Source organism: Ochotona princeps, chromosome 6 (assembly GCF_030435755.1).
Source record: "Ochotona princeps isolate mOchPri1 chromosome 6, mOchPri1.hap1, whole genome shotgun sequence".
Lineage (NCBI taxonomy): Eukaryota > Metazoa > Chordata > Mammalia > Lagomorpha > Ochotonidae > Ochotona > Ochotona princeps.
The window spans coordinates 42,358,351-42,375,643 of NC_080837.1; the positions used below are offsets into that span (position 1 = coordinate 42,358,351).

Genomic DNA, 17,293 nt, shown 5'->3' on the forward strand with positions numbered 1-17,293 from the left:
TGAAATCTCATTGATTGGCTTCCACCAACAAAAAGAGATAATGGGTCTGAAGATACAAGGTCTTTAACAGCATACAGTCTTAAGCATTTAATATGTATATGAGTGGTCTTAAATGATTATCCTTTAATCAGATCAGTTTTTCTTGGCAACTAATGGATGGGTGTGTAAAATGGAATTTGTCCATTAATGACAGAAAGGTTTCTAAAAATCTTTTAACAGGAGATAAATAAAGCATTAAATCAACAGAAGATAGTTATATTTTATAATAATCACTCTGAAAGAGCAATTTCAAGTAATAATTACCCACTTAGGAATGATGGGGGACTTTCTAATGGCTGTAGCTTGTAAGAATCATTTATTATGTGGCAAGACAAACTTGCTATATTCCCTAGCTTAAAATGAAAACATTCTTTAATGGGAAAATAATGTGCAAGTTTAGTCTGCGAAAATTTTTTAATTAAATTAAATTAATAAAATGCAGTGTTTTCAATACTACAGTTTTACTATTTTCCTAATGATTTATTTTTTAAACTGTATCTTTCCTGAATAAAAACTTGCTGAAGAGTTAACTGACTTCCTTTTTTGCTCCTGTGCAAGTCATCTTTCTATAAAACATAATTTACCTTTTCTGATAAAGTTGTATTTAATGCCATCATTTCAACTTTGGGTGTTGATTTCCTCCCCTGTAAATCTCTAGTTTAACTCACTGTATAATTTGTGGCTTGTCTGATTGTGCCTTTTCCATCTGTTAAAATGGTTATCAGTTAGAAAAACAAACAAACAAAAAACCCACAATATGGTTTTTTGATGCCATTGAGGAACATATATGTCAGCTCTTATTATTTGCAGTTAATAAAGGGAAATACAGTATTACCTGACACTGTATTAATTCATTGATTTAATTGCTGTCACATGAGTGAACATCTCTACCAAACAGAAACTACTTCAAACAGTTGAAGGAAATCTGGGGGATGTCAACACCCCCCAAAAGTTATATTCCAATGTGGCCTGAAACAATGGTACTTTGTATGGAGTGCATTGTGAGCATAAGGAGAAAAATAACTGAACTCTCACAGCACTGGTACAACTTTGATTAAACAGTGTTAGCCTACTGAGTGTGCTTCCAAAGATTTCATGGCTTCCCTACCAGGGAACTTCTTAGTTATACAAATCTGCTGAAAGCTGTAGCTGCCTTTAGAAACTCCCATGGAGAGCCTGACACAGTAGCCTAGCAGCTGAAGTCCTCGTCTTACACGCGCCAGGATCCCATATGGGCACTGGTTCTAATTCCAACAGCCCTGCTTCCCATCCATCTCTGTGCTTGTGGCCTGGGAAAACAGTCGAGGATGACCCAAAGCCTTGGGATCATGCACCCATGTGGGAGACATGGAGGAAGAGGCTCCAGGCTCCTGGCTTCAGATCAGCACAGCTCCAGCTGTTGTGGCCACTGGGGAGAGAATCAATGGATAGAAGATCTTCCTCTCTGTCTTTCCTCCTATCTGTATATCTGACTTCCCAATGAAAATAAATAAAGTTTAAAAAACAAAAAAACTACTCTCTTAAAAAAAAAAGAAGCTTTCATGTAAATGTTCTAAAAATGACCTCATGATTTTTAGAGCATCATAAACTTCAATCTTCTTTGCCACTACTAACGTATCAATATCTTTTGGGGAAAGAAAATCATAGATTAAATGCTAGTGATTTTACTGTTCTCCAATAACTTCTATTAAAAGAAACCCAGTAAATCTCAAGCACGCACAAATGCTTGAGACAGGCCCACTGAACTCTTATGCAACACTCAATGGGATTTGTTGAAAATCAACTTTCAATAGGAATACCACCAAACCTGAAGATAGCAGCTTGATGGCCCGCCTCCTGGACCAAAAAGGAATCAAAATGTTTTTATAACCTCATACTGAATCTCTAAATCCATTAAAGAATAACTCCACATTCACTTTTCCCCCTAAACTCTGATAGCCAATGTCTAACCTTCTGTCTCTATGATTTGGACTATTTTATATAATAGAGATGAGTGGAATCATACAGATTCCTTACCCTGATTCTGTGATGGCTGGGCCAATCCAAAGCCAGGAGCCAGGAGTTTCTTCCATGTCTCCCATGTGGGTACAGGGGCCCAAGGACTTGTGCCATCCTTCACTGGTTTCCCAGGCCATATTCAGGAGCTGGATCTAAAGTGGAGCAGCTGGGACATGAACGGTGTCCATATGGGATGCTGTAGCTAACAAGTGGAAGATGAGCCTGTTGAGCTACCACATTGGTACCCTAATGCCTTATTTTATTTACTGTAAATCCTTGGTAAATAAATTCCTCCTTGCCTGTCCAGTCACACACTCAGCTTTGATATTTTCATCTCTGTTAATTTTTCTGTATTCTAACATGCCAAAGATCTATATCATTCTAACTTAAAAATTTGTATTTACTTTGTGCCAGACATTATTTTTTCAGGTCCTGGCTTTCATCACTTTTGGTTATGCATGTAGCAATGGAATTGTTGATTCACATTGCAATTCTATATTTTATTTTTTTAAGGAACTCTCTTACTTCAAAATGAGTATTTTTTATGGGTCTAATGCAGTTACAATGGGAGCAAAGTCAAATGCAAAGAAACATTAACTTCCCTCCAGATTTTCATAATATTCATACTCACCTTATTTTAAAGCCTTATTTATTTATTAATTCAAAAGGCAGAGTTACATAAAGAAGGACAGATCTTCCACCCAATGATTCACTCCTTAAATGGACCCAGATTAGGCCAAGAGGAAGTCAGGAGCTTGGATCTCCATCTCCACATGAGTGGCAGGGACCTAAGTAATCTCCACCTTTCAATATTTCCCAGTTATACATTTGCAGGGAACTGGATTGGATACAGAGCAAATCAGCACATTTATGGGATGCTGGCATTGCACACAGCCTTTGCTAGATCACAAAATATACTTTCACACTCATCCTTTGGTAGTTGTTTGCTGATGTAAACATATTACACTCATTCCACTATTTTCAATCCATGTTGTCTATAGTCGTATGTGTTTTCTCTCATCTCACCTCTGGAAGATGTGCTTTGATTTTTCTTGGGAATTCATGGCCTCTAGATTTCTTAATTATTAACTGCATTTTGATGGCAAAAATCCAAAAGCACATTATCATCTACTATGAAATTTGTTCATCAGGATTTAGATTCACATTTTTGTTGGCCTGTAGCTTTTTACTTATTTCTTCATCTAACTTAGTAACTAGTAATATGGTATTTTTAAGTGTATTTATTTATTTGAAAGGCAGAATTTCAGGTGAAAAGGGACACATACACACACACACACACACACACACACACACACAGATGGAGGGAAAGAAAAAGAGAGAGAGAATCTTCTATCAGTTGGTTTACTTGGCTGCAACAATCATGGCAGGACCAGGTTGAGACCAGGGGTTTCATCCAAATCTCCCACTTGGGTGCAAGAGTCCAACCACTTGGGCCATCAAGTGCTGTTTTCCCACCTAACATTGGCAGAGTAAGTAATTAGTTGGCTTGAAAGTGCAGCAGCCAGTAAAAGAACCAGTATCCATATGGGATACCAACATCACATGTGTTGGTTTAACCAGTTTATCCACAATGCTGGTCCCAGGAATGACAGTTATATTCAGGATCTGTCAAGTTTTGATTTGAGTAGGTTCTTTTGCAATTTTTAAAGTCTAGATTTGTTAAGGAAAAAATGCACTTACATGGCTAGCAACGTCTTTTCTTCCTTTGATTATGTTCTTTTGGGTTTTACTTTGATTTCCTGTGTGTTTTCATGCAAAAAATACAAATACCTGCCTATCATCAAAGTCTTCTAAAATCCCATCAGAGCAAAATCCTAGCTCAAGTATTCAATATCCATTAAACTTACACATTTCTGAGAAATAACTTTTGACCTCATCGTTTATGTTGCTATCAAATGCCAGACAAGCCATTTTGTATGTCTCATTAACAGTCAAACTGTGGTTTTGTTTTACAGTAATGTCAGGGATGAAATATGAGGGGAAAACAAGAAGTTGAAGTAATTTTTGGTGAAACATTCTTCCTAAACTATTTTATTAATGTATTAAACTGCAAACCAGTAGCAACTTACATTTCTGTAATACTATTTCCCTAACTCTGAAAATACTTGCTGCATCATAGGTTACTATATTAGGAATAATACTCAAAATTTTTCTATGGTAATGACAGTGCACTATTCCATGTTTGAAGTCTGCTTAAATTTCTCAGTTGCAGACCCTTAACTCACATTTTTTGTTTTGTGAACAAATATATTTTTCTTCTAGGTAAACAGTACCTTTAAAAGGCTCATCAATAAAACCCTAAGAAACTTAAACTTGGGAGTGTGTCACTTTTAAGAGTTTAACAGAAAGATACAAAATATTAAGATAAGATTTCCTACCAAACATACAAAGCTAAAATTTACCCAACAGGGCTGGTGCCAAGGCAAAAGAGGTTAAGCCTCCAACTGTGGCATCAGCATATACATGGATGCCAGTTTGAGTCCCAGCCACTCAACTTTCAATCTAGCTCCCAACTAATGTGGTGTAGGAAAGCAGTGGAGTATGGCTCAAGTCCTTAGGCCTCTGCAACCACATGGCTGACCCAGAAGAAGCTAATGGCACCTGGCTTTAGACTGGCCCAGCTCCAACCATTGTAGACATTTGGGTGGAGATCAGTGGGCGGATGATTTCTGTGTCTCTCCACTCTCGGTTAACTCTGCCTTTCTAAAACAAGAACACAAACAATCACATAAAGCTTTTTTAAAAATATTCCTGAAAAACTTGGATAAATAGTTGATGACTTTCTTAAGCTTCTTCTTTCTCTCTTTTCTTTGTCTTTTTTTTTTCTGCAAAGGACCAAAGCAGTTTTTGCTGATACTTTATGAACCAGAGGTCTGATTGTCTCACTGAAGTTTGGACTCAGTTGATGCACTTTTAGAAAGAGAAACTGACATTCATTTTTGGATTGAGAGTCAGAATGACCTTATCTTTCTATAAGTAAAAATTATTCCTTTGAAAAGCACAGTGACAGAGAAGAGAAAGGAGCAAAGACAGAAAAAAAGATATCTTTCATCCATTATTTCACTTTCCAAATGGCCACAACAGCCAAGGATGAGCTAGGCCAAAGCCATAACCCAGAAACACCTTCTTGGTCTCCCAATAGATGGTTAGGACCCAAGTACTACAGCCATTTTCTGCTACCTTAACAGGTGCATGAGCAGAAAGATGGTTGGAAGTAGAGTATCCAGGACTCCAAACAGCACTCTGAGATGCTGTGGTTATAAGCAGGAGCTTAACTAAACTAAAACATAGATACCTTTTAAATGGGGTGCTAACCACTTGAATCTGGTGTGTCTTTAAGTATAAAAGCCAATTATATTTTCTTTTTCTGAGCTGAGCATGCAAAATCTTTTACTTTCAAAGAGCCAAAGTATTTTATGCTCTGGATTTAAACCAACACTCCAAAAGGGAATGAAAGAACATTACCCATGCAAGCAATAGATTTTAGGCAAGTTTAAACTGAAGAAGAAAAACCCCACTATCCAATCATTTTTACAGCATAAGTTGCATTCAACATATAAATCCTTCATTATTTATACATGGAAATATGTATTTAATGATCAAGTTGCTTAGGATTTGTTTGGGAGAATAATCTAAATTTCTTAAGAAAGGCAAATGAAATGTGGTTTACAAATCTTTAAAGAACAATTTACAAAGCATGTAAAAATATAATACAGGCTCTTAGCTTTTAAAACTGTATCTACAATTTGCCTATCCAATGGTTTGTTCATATGGATATCAGTAACACACAGACTTGATCTAATAATGGCTAATTATGCAGTTGTTTATCAGCTCATTTGAAACAGTTTGAGATTCAGTCTAGCTCAGCAAATTACCGTGCTTAAGGCAGTTCTACATTCTAGAAAATTATAATATCCCCAGAAGGCAAAGAATTAATAATAAAAATCCTCTTTTGTAAAAGATTATCATTGCAGAGCAAATGGAGCAGATCTTCCCTATCCTACCACATTTAATATTCTCATTTTCCCCCTGAAACTTTGACGGAGAGGCAATGAGAATATCTCTGTTTTATTAACTTATTAAGAGGCACATTTATGGAACTCATGCACTATATTGATTCCTAAAGCTGTACTGCTGCTAAGAGCCAATAATCACAGAAGAGCAGGTTGATTCAATTTGTTATCCCAGAATGTTTCTGAAAAATCAGTAGAGCCCAAATTTTCTCCCAATTTGAAAAGTCTGCTGATTTAACTCGTCCAACCCTCAATTTATTCACCTGTAAAATCAGGGCACTAACAAAAGTCAACCTGTGGACGTTGTATTAAATAAGATAGTGCATATAATACACCTAATACAATACTTGCATGTGTTAAGTAATGCTATTTTGGTTATTATTATAGCTACCGCTAGTATCATTGTTACTGCTTGTGGCTCAGAAATTAAATAAAAGTTATACATTTAATTAGCTATTTGCCTAAGTAATTATGCAACTACTCAGTGCAACTGTTTTCATATTGGCCTAAAATCTAAAATGGGCTTAATGCTCCAGCACTCATTAGTCTTAAACTCCTTTGTCATACAACCATCATCAGACCAACCAGCATGAGTGGTTCTGGTGTGCAGGATGAATCACATAGACCCTCATTTGGAATTATAATAATCTCAGAGCAGCTGTATTTGACAACCTGGTACTTTAAAAAACCAACCAATTCCATTGAGCTATGTTAAAGAGATCTGAAGTTTTCCCTTCATGATTCAAATTTTGCCATAGGTTTTGCCACCTATACATCTTTCACATTATATCATTGCATCATGTTTGAAGAAAAAAAATTTTTAAAAACTACCCAGATGCCATAGCAGGAACATATGAGACTATTTGCTTTATGGCATTATTTGCACAGAATATAAATGTATCATTCATGTATTTTGTCATCCAAGACTACTTTTCAACTTCCTATAAAATTTTTTGGACCACCATATTTTGTAAATATGGCTGAATTCTTACTTTTAAAAGAGCAAGCTATACCTTCTATTCAAGGACTTTAGTTAAAACCCTACTCTAAAGCTAAACTTCAGGAATAATAGTGATTTAATTTCCCCTTACAATTTGTGTCTTCTAGATGTTTCTGCATCTCTTGAGTCACAAAAACAACTTAAGTTGTAAAATATTTCATCTAGTGGACAAAGACTGTTAAGCTTTCATAGCCCTAAAATGTGAAAAGCAAGCTAATAGTAAGAGTTAAGTATATGATTTAGCTGCACTTCACCACACTTTATAACTAATGTCTGCCTTTTTCTTCAATTTAGAAATGCTAAGGAGTAGCTTCTTTACTATTCCTCAATTTTTCTAGAGAAAATAAAATCCTTTTCATGGGTTACAAATGCAGAAATCTAAAATAGGAGCAAACTAAAATTTCACATAGGGTTGCAAAGTTAGCAGCTAGCAAAGGGGAAACCTGCTAGAAAGCAGTGACTCTGCCCTAAATTTTTACTCTGTAACTAATAGGATTTCAGCATGCTGGAGATTTTTTTTTACCTCCTCTGTAACTAAAAACTGTTAAAATGGGTTATTGTTGCTCTCATTATTGAGGCAGTTTGGAAAACACCAACCAGAAAAGGGCAAAGTGTCTCTAACCAAAGTTTTCCAGAATCCCAATCAAGCCCACTACCACCAGACTGGGAAAATACTACTTGTCATCACTAACATCACAGTTGTGTTTGTGTTGTTGTTATTATTTAATCTCCCTGTGTTCGACTAGCTACAATTACCATAATTCACCCTAATGTTCTGTGATTAGCAGTCTCTATTGTGGTGAGAATTAAACATCACTCACATGGCTTCTGTGACCCCTCAACCCTCCTGGAATAAGTCAAGGTTACATTGACTGGGAGGGAAAAAATGCAGAAATTCACGCAGTGCTTTCTATGCACTCTCAAGCTGGGGAATAAGAGAAAAATTTCACTTTCCAACTTTATGTGTTGATCTCTCAGCAACTATATTTTAAGAATTTAATTCCTACACCTCCCCCTCCCCAAGAGGCTAATTTATTCTCATCCTGGGAAGATTTAGAAAGGATTCTGTAATGTGTTGGTGCAATGTCTTAAAACAGAAGGCAAAATGACATTGCTAATGGAAAGATAACAGTTCTTAAATATCATTTGCAACATTTTCAGTAGGCTAACCACTTCTTGGACATATAAATTAAATTAAAGGTTTGGGGAATCCAATGCTTCTTTGTCTTAGAATGAAATTAGTAGAGGTGTGACATGAGCCCTCAATGGCAACAACTGGCGAGGAAGTACAAATAGCTAACCATGCTCTTTATACCACAGGAAATATATTTTTATTTCCTTCCATGCCAGTGTCCTGTGAAACAATGTTGATTAAAAACACTATAATAATTTCTTATTTAATTTCACAGATCTTCAGATCATAACAGCAATTACTCAGAATTTAAAAATTTCCTGACAACTAATATGGCAGGATTGAACACGATAAATAGCAAATTTAAAAATATATTAAAAACAGACATTTATAGAATGTTGGTATTTATCACTCAAACTTTTGATGACACTGACATGTGTAGCATGATGAGTTAAATTTTCCATAGCACAGTGCCAAAAATTTCTGCTTTTTCTAATCACTACTTCCTCCAAGACAGTACAAAGAGGAACAGACTCACTTGGTTCAGTTCAATTTCCACAGCTTTACACTGATATCAAAATTAATTCTAAGATGAAACTTCACAAAAGAAAATCTTATTTGACAAAAGAACCATTGGGCTTGAATCCTAGCTGCATTTGCATTGTATAGTCAGATTTTTATTGTACAGAAAATACATGTAATGCCTAAGCAGAGATTGAACACCCTCTGAGAGTTCATTTGAGGCATCCTGATAGTATCTGCCATACGCAAGGGAAGCAGAAGACGTTTTTATGACATCTTCAGAACTTGAAGATTGAATTACAGTTTTAGTAATCATCAGTTCCCCTTCTCCAGTGTCACTTTTTGGAAATATATTGCATAGAAAAGACTTATGGTACCAGTTTTATAAGCTTGTAATAAAAATATAACAACTGTTGTATTAAATTATTTAAGTTGTAAACCATCGTGGAAAAGGAGAAAAAGTTTTATCGGCACAGAAGCTGAAAAACTGATTATGAGGGAAGAGAAAAATGTATTGTTTATTACTCCCGAGCTTTTTTTCCTGGTTTAGCATATTGTAAATCTTCAGGATACCTTTTGTACCAAGGCCTGTGTAAGCAAGGTTCTTTTATTAATTATTTAGAACTGGCCAGTGGCAAGAGAAAAACGGAAAATATGTAGTCTCAAGTTCCCATTTATTTTAGCAGTCTTATGCATGCAAACAAAGTTTTTTTAAAAAATAGCTAAGTAAAAGATGCTAACTGAAACAAACCTATTAAATAAAAAAATGGCTATATTCCATCAGAGAAATTCTAGAGATTATCTAAGCTTTCTAGAAATTTTTCTTCATCCTGTATTTTATCCAAGGGAATTAATTACCTTTACTCTTTAGATTACTTTTTTATTCTATGCCTATGTGCAAAAAATTCTACCCTGTACTAGTGGGTCTCCTACAGAATGCCTCCATAGCCTGTGCAGTCACTTTCAGCAGACAGACCTTTACAAAGTCAGACTTCTTCCAGAACTTTTCATCAGCTGGTATCCCCCTTCCCTTGCAATTTTAGTCCTCAGGTAGGAATTCAATAACATTACTGTGAGTTTGCTCAGCATGGCAGCATTCCAAATCAAACAGTCCCATACTCGCCCTGCCTTAAGAATTATTAGATACTGAACCATAGTTCAAAATAGCTAGCTCCTTCCTTCCAACCCATGCAAACACACACCTTGACCACCCAGGAAAAAAAAAAAAAGAAGAATCTGCTTGAATATGCAGTCAGGTTGTTTCTCTAAAGGAAACTAGAACATGTAAGCCACACTTTTCTACCTGTCCAAATAACAGGGGGGTACACAGGAACTCAGAGTTAGTCAGCTCTTCAGTATTGCGATAAACAATAATCCTAGAACCATTACTTGTCACTACAGATGTCTTCCTCTCATCTTGACCTAACAGCATATTGTCACATGAATGATAACAATACTGCTAATAATAACTGTGTTAAGTCACTTAATCTCTAAAACATCATTATCACCATCATATCATTCTCTCTTTCTGCCTCTTCTTCCTTTCTCTGTAATGATTACTTTCAAACAAATCAGTTTTAAACTGAATCTTTTAATGAAGTGTCATTCTGATTTTACAGTTTAAGGCATTTAAGAATCACAAAATCACATAGCTAAAGAGTTTCAGAATCAAGATTCAAATTAAGCACACAAAATTGGAGTGTTTATCCACTGTACTGATACATAATCATTTATTCTTAACATCACCATCACCCTTAGGAAAGAAGTGTGAAACATTTCATGTTCCTCTTTGGACTCTTCTGTTCAGTCATTTGTCACACATTTGTTGATTTCAGAAAACAAGCCAAATTCTATTCTTGAGGATGAATATTCTATAATTAGTGCTTTTACTACCCATTAGAAAGTAAAACCAATAGATGAATCAAACTCAATATGATGTAAATGAATTGTATGCAAGGAGCTAAGGGAACAGTGCAGTGATGACCTATCTCCAGGAGAATGGTAGATCTTCTAAGGTAGAATCAAGTACAGCATTCCTTCAACTAGGTCTGTGAAGGTAACAGTCTGCCTCATTTTGGCAAAGTTAAATCTACTCATTTACTGATTTTAAAAATGATTTTTAAATTTTTTATCAGAAAGGCAGATTTTTAGAGAGATGGAGAGACAGAGAAAGATCTTCCATCCACTGGATCACTTTCCAAATGGCCACAATAGCCAAGGCTGAGCTAATCCAAAGTCAGGAGCCAGGAGCTTCTTCCTTCCACTGTTTTCCCAAGCCATAAGCAAATAGCTGGATTGGAAGTGGAGCAGCTGGCACTCAAACCAGCTCCCATATGGGATATCAGCACTTGCAGGAAGAGGATTGACTTGCTGTAGCACCACACTGGTGCCAACATATTCATTAACCTGACACCAAGGGATCTTTCTTCCCTTCCCTTCCCCTCCCCCCTGCCCATTACTACTCCATATCTCTAGCTATATGTCTAAAAATCCACAGACCTAATTGGAGAAATTTGGCTGAATAATTTGGGATTGACAATGACTCTTTTCAACTAAATCCCTGACATCTGGAATCTAGGAATACAAATTGCATGCTTTAATTAAAATTGCCTACACCTTCACTTCCAATTCCACAATAATGATTCTCAAAATGAAGTAGCCACAGGGCCTGGCATGAACATTACACTTTAGAAAAGACCAAGAAGACAAAGTAATATAATTATAATAAATATTTAGGAAACAAATGTGTTTGCAGTTTACAAAAGAAAGAGCATAGAGCAGTTCAGGGCAATCTATCAGAAATCAATCGGTTTATATTGTAGGGAAATATCAAAGACAACTAATTTATAACTAGAGACAGAAGGTCTTGAAAATAGCAACACCTAGTGCTTACCATGGGAGATTGCATAAGCAGAGCTAACTATAAATAATCACTAGAACTGCTGATAAGGCAATACTTTTTTACTTTACACATACCCTCTAGCTATAGGTGGTATTGCCCTTTACATATGAGGGGGCTTCCAAAGCTAATGAAAACTCCATATTCAGAAAAACCGTTCATGGATTCAAATTTGTTCTACAACAAAATTAGCTCACCTTTTAAATTTTATTTTCCACAAGTTTTTTAAAGTACTCTTTATAAGAGATAATGAATCTATGCAAGAGACCTAAGAAAATACTGGATTCTTTCACACTAACTGCAAACAGTCCTCTCAAAATTTGTTCATATATACTAGACACCTGGAATGCGGGGCAGCGGGGCAGAAAGACTGCTATCTCAATAACTAATCCCTTGAGCCATTTGGATCTCACTGCCTGATGATTTTGATTAATCCTTTCTGACAAACAAGATTTGGATCAATAGAAATTATATCTGTACCAAGAAACTAATTGTTTAGTAAGTTCAGTGAAATTTTTGGTGGCTTTAAATTCAAACCACTTTAGGGCCAAATTGCCTTGGGTTATAATAATCTCTCCGGCCTGCTTTTTCCCTTGGGAAGTGTATTGTCAGAAAAACATCAGATTTGTCTACTCTTAAACTATGAATATTCTTTACTTGTTATTAATGGAGACTTTAAATCTATTTACATACTGCAAAAAAGCACAGAACATGTACCTTTTAAACTATTTTCATTCACTATCCCTGTTTAAATGGTACAGCAAATCACAGCCAATTTCAAGCCCCATTATAATCTCAGCTCAAATTATGCAATGGCTAGGATAGTAACAAGATGTCCCTAAAGTTGCTTCATCTTCAGGGTACAGGAGATCTCAGGTGTTAGAGAGCTGCTAAGAAGCAAAGCAGATGAACCAATGACTCGGTGTTGAATTTATATTGTACTTTTCACACAGGAAGATTATCTAGGCCTTCAGCACACCTACCTGTGAATCCATGTGTGACATCTAACTCTTTTCACTTAATTTCCTTATAGACCATTTTTCCAGAAAGAAAGATGAAAAATTTCACCAAGCCACAAGTGGACTGAGACCCACCAATCTCATTTTATGTTGAGGAGGTGTCCCAAGCATGGTTTGATACCAAGCTACAACAATGAAAAAAAAAAGTGCTATTTCAGTACACACATGGCTTGAATAGGACTTAGGTAGTCAGCTTAAATGGGGTTTGTCTCAGCATGTAGGAGCAAGCCTTTCCTCATAATTCTTCACAATTTAGTATTATTAAAATCCTCTTTTTAGCAGAAACTGCTAACATATTTAATGAAAGGATCTCACCAATCATTTTGGTCTCAAGGAGGAAAAATATCTGCAGGCTGGGGCTTGAGGTCATAGGTCCAGGAGGGAATACTACAAGGTCTGCATTTTATCAAAAGCAGAAACTACAAGAAGTCTTCACCTCTTAACCAGGTTGCTCCTTTTGTGGCCAAAACACAGAACTGTGTAAACCATTCTCTGCTTTAAATGAATAAAAACCCCTTTGAATATTCACTAGGATTCTTTAGCATGCTGCATTAGTTATATTAAAGTTTGTAAGGATACTATTAATGTTTATTCTAAATAGCTGTACCACTGTGCTATGCACATGTAGGGCAATAGGTGAAAGGGTGAAGAGCCCTTGTTTAATAGAATTTACATGCTGTGTGAGTCCAAATTGTTCAGATGCCTGATAGAATTTTTATAAAGCCTAAAATAAATATCCATAAACTTAACAGATATGCAGGAAAACTAAGAAGTTGCTTGCTTTATTTCTTCGAAGGTCACACTTTTTTTCTCATGATATAACAATAGCTAGCATGATAGAATGTTTTCAGAATATCATAAATTACGGAAAACAACCATTGATGCTTCAGGATAGTTTGAAATATAAATGCTTTGTGATTAATGTTGTATATGCTGTTCAAATATGAGTAACAAAAATTGCCAAACTCAAAACTGTTAAAAAATGTGACCTAAACTGAATATTAGAATTTCATTAGCCACCCATGGAAAATAATGATTCCAGAATCATTCGATGCACTCAAAAATGCACTTGACTGAAACTATATAAGCCTGAAAATTATTAACATTGGATGTAAGACTAGTATAAATATATCTAGAAAATTGTTTGACTTTGTTCTGCATGTCTCAAAAGTATAAATTTCCTGGTTCAGTAGAACCTATAAATTCAAGTAATCCTTCATCCTATGAATATTTATAACAATTATCCTAATATCAATTAAAAGAAACAATGGAGCAGAAACAACCTTGAGGTACAACACCAATGTTCTAGTATTTTTTCCAGAATATTTGTTCTCCAGGCTATCTCTCCAGCCCTAACATGTCAAAGAACTCTATTTCTGTGTTTCATCTATATGTGCATATCTAAACTTGAATTTTCTTTAGCTCTTTAAATATCATAAGTAAATAGATATCAGTAATATATGCCCTATAGTCAACTCCAGTCAGGGTCCTGTTTTTAAATAAAATTTTATTGAAACTCACCTATACATCTTAATTTACATATCATCAGTGGCTTCTTTTACCTTATGCAAAATTGAGTAGGAACAGATTGTATGACCACAGAGATAAAACTATTCACTATCTGGTACTTTGCAGAACAAAACAAATCATCAACCCATTTCAAACACACAAGAGAACTCAAAATCTTTTCCTAAAATATGTGCCTCTTCTCCACTCTCACCACTATAAAGCTTATTTGTGGACTTTCTACAATACGCTCTTGTTATTTCATTACACTTATATGAGTCTGTTGCATTGGTGACAGCTTGACAACCAGGCAACTGGATAAATGGATTCAGCTGGGCCCTTCTGTCTGCCCTTTAGTCTCAGGTTCACATCACTTGATTTCTTCAGCAGCATGGTTGAACTTCCTATATGGTAAGTCAAGATTCCAAGGTGGAATCTGCCGGTCTTCTTAAAGAAATGGCACACTTTTCCCCACAAGTTGGCTCAGATCCAGAGGGAAAAAGTCTTCAAGGCAAAGAATGGTAAAGAATTTGTAGGTAACTTCAATCCATCTCTGCATCCAATAGCCCTCTTAACTAAACCTGCCTTGGGCCATTTTCTATACTCAGGCCACATATTGCTTTTAAAATGTATTTATTTGAAAGGTAAAGTTACAGAGAGAGAGAAGGAGAGAGGCAAAAAGAGATTGTCCATCTGCTGGTTCACTCACCAAATGACTACAACAGCTGGAGCTGGGCTGGTCCAAAGCCCAGAATCAGGGGTTTCCTCCAGGTCTCCCATGTCAGTGCAGCATCCTCTTCTGCTTTCTTGGGTACATAAGTAGCAAGCTTGAGTGGAAGTGGAGCAGCCAAAACTCAAACCAGTGCACATATGGGATACCAGCACTGCATATATTTCTAGGATACCAATGTCTTTCTGTTCTGTATCCTTTCCAGAAGAAGAAAAAACTCTTTCTCTTGCCAGTTTCATTTAAACTCCTCTCTCTGTTAAGCAAAACCCATTATATACTAGGTCTCATTATAGCAACCTCTGTAGATTACTGGCCTAATTAGCCTTATAAATATTCCTCACATTCTCCTGCTCTGTTCAGTATTACAGCAAGGTTGACACCTGCACACTGGTGAACTGCAGGCTGGACTTTGCCGACAGGAAACATTGGGGGCATGCAGGAAGAGGCCAGGATATCTCTCCCCTTCCCTCTTCTTCATGCTGACCTCTGACAGGGTTCCAGCTCCAACTGGTCCCTCTGAGCTTCGGAAACACTGTATTTTCTGTCATTTCAACCCATCAGTTGTTGGAAAATTCCTTAAGTTGCTAACTTCTCAACTACTACATGCTCCCCTGTTTGTCATCCCAGGCTTCATTACCTTTAAAGTAAATGCCTTGTACTAAATCCCTCCCATTAATAATAAAGTACTTTCTGTTCTGCCACTTAGACCCCCAATCGACACACTCCTCCACACCAAGCATTTACTCAAGGCAGGGGTGTGCACTTGGTTTCTCAGCTCCCATGCTGTTGGAATAGTATTTTTGGCCTGAATATCTGGCTTGTTTTTTGAATTCCAGCTCAAGCTTCATCTTCCTCAGAAAATCATTCAGTGTCACTCTAGTTCCTGTTCCCTAGTTTTTCCATCATGTCAGTTATCACTAAGCACTCAATAATTGTTGCCTTGGTTAATACGCTTCAATTTAGGACTTTGTTGTTTTAATATATCTTCTAAGTTTGATTCATTTCTGTTGGCATCAAGACTAAAATAATTTGCATTCCCAAGTGCCATTCTAAGTAAATGTAGGGGTGCTTTTCTGGTTCAGTGATACTGTGAACGGTAGTGGGCAGAGAGAGGTAGCCTTGTTTTTCAGTGACTAAGCACAATGTCCCTGTATGAAGTAGATATCATGTAAGTATTAAATGAGGAGGAAAAAGCTCACACAATGATCTGTGAATTTCATAGAAGAGCCAATAAGTTTAAATATAAAATAGTCCTTCAGATGTTTTATAAAGTACAGTTATTTTGGTATTAAGTTTGGTATTTGATTTACATACCTGTAAATCAAAGCATATGCAGGATAGAAAACGTGAAAGCATAATTAGCTCTTAGAAAGAATCCAATAGGGGTGGGCATTGCAGTAGTGCTTAAAACATTGCATGGCATCCCTTATCAGAGTGCCTGGGCTCAGTCTTGGCTCCTCTCCAGAATCCAGGAATCTTCCAGCTTCCTGCCAATGCACACCCTGAGAGGAAGTGGGTGCTGGCTCAAGTGGCTGTGTTACTACCACCCCTGTGGCAGATTCAGTGAGTTCCCAGATCCTTGCTTCAATCTGACCCAATCCCAGCTGTTGTGGGCACTTGAAAGTGAACCAGCAGATGGGAAAATGTCTCTCCTCCCCTCCTTCTCACTACTCTCTCTCCTCCTCAATTCCTCTCCTCCTTAATCTCTCTCCTCCTTAACTTTGCTTCACTTCCCTTTTCTCTCTTTCCCTGTCCCTGCCTCTCTCTCTCCACATCTCACTCTCTTCCTTTCATATAAACAAAAATCGGCATTATGGTTCAACTGGCTAGTCCTCCACTTGCAAGCAGCATCCCACCTGTCCTGCTTGCTCCACTTCCCATTCAACTATCTGCTTATGGTCTGAGAAAGCAGTGGAGGATAGCCCAAAGCCTTGGAACCCTGAACCCACATGGGACACATGGAAGAAGCTTTTGGCTCCTGGCTCCTGGCTCCTGGCTTTGCATTAGCTCAACTCTGGCTGTTGTGGTCATTTGGGAATTAAAGCAGCAAATGAAAGATCTTTGTCTCTGTTTCTCCTCTCTGTAAACCTGCCTTTCCAATAAAAATAAATAAATCTTTAAAAATATTTTAATAAAACAAGAAATGGCATCATTGGTTAACTTAAGATTTCATCTTTTAACTATGTTCCATATTTCTTATGCACCAGATCTATATTTTGTTCCTTAGTCACCTTAGCAATGCTGTGGGGGAAAAGCATATTCAATAAGTATCTTAATTGTTTAAAACTGTCTTGTTTGTTTTGTTCCCTGACACTTAAACAGTGCTGGAAATATCAAGGCTATTCAATAAGTAGCTATTTATGTACCACATTATTTTTCCATATGGTATAAAGTTGAGTTAAATAAGTAATAGA

General features: G+C 36.6%; 1 long non-coding RNA gene across 1 annotated transcript in view; it reads left to right on the plus strand.

Annotated features, from left to right (window-relative positions):
• Positions 1–17,293, plus strand: part of LOC131480552 (uncharacterized) — a 148,658-nt gene that overhangs the window by 110,778 nt on the left and 20,587 nt on the right. The gene's annotated exons all lie outside the window — the stretch shown is intronic.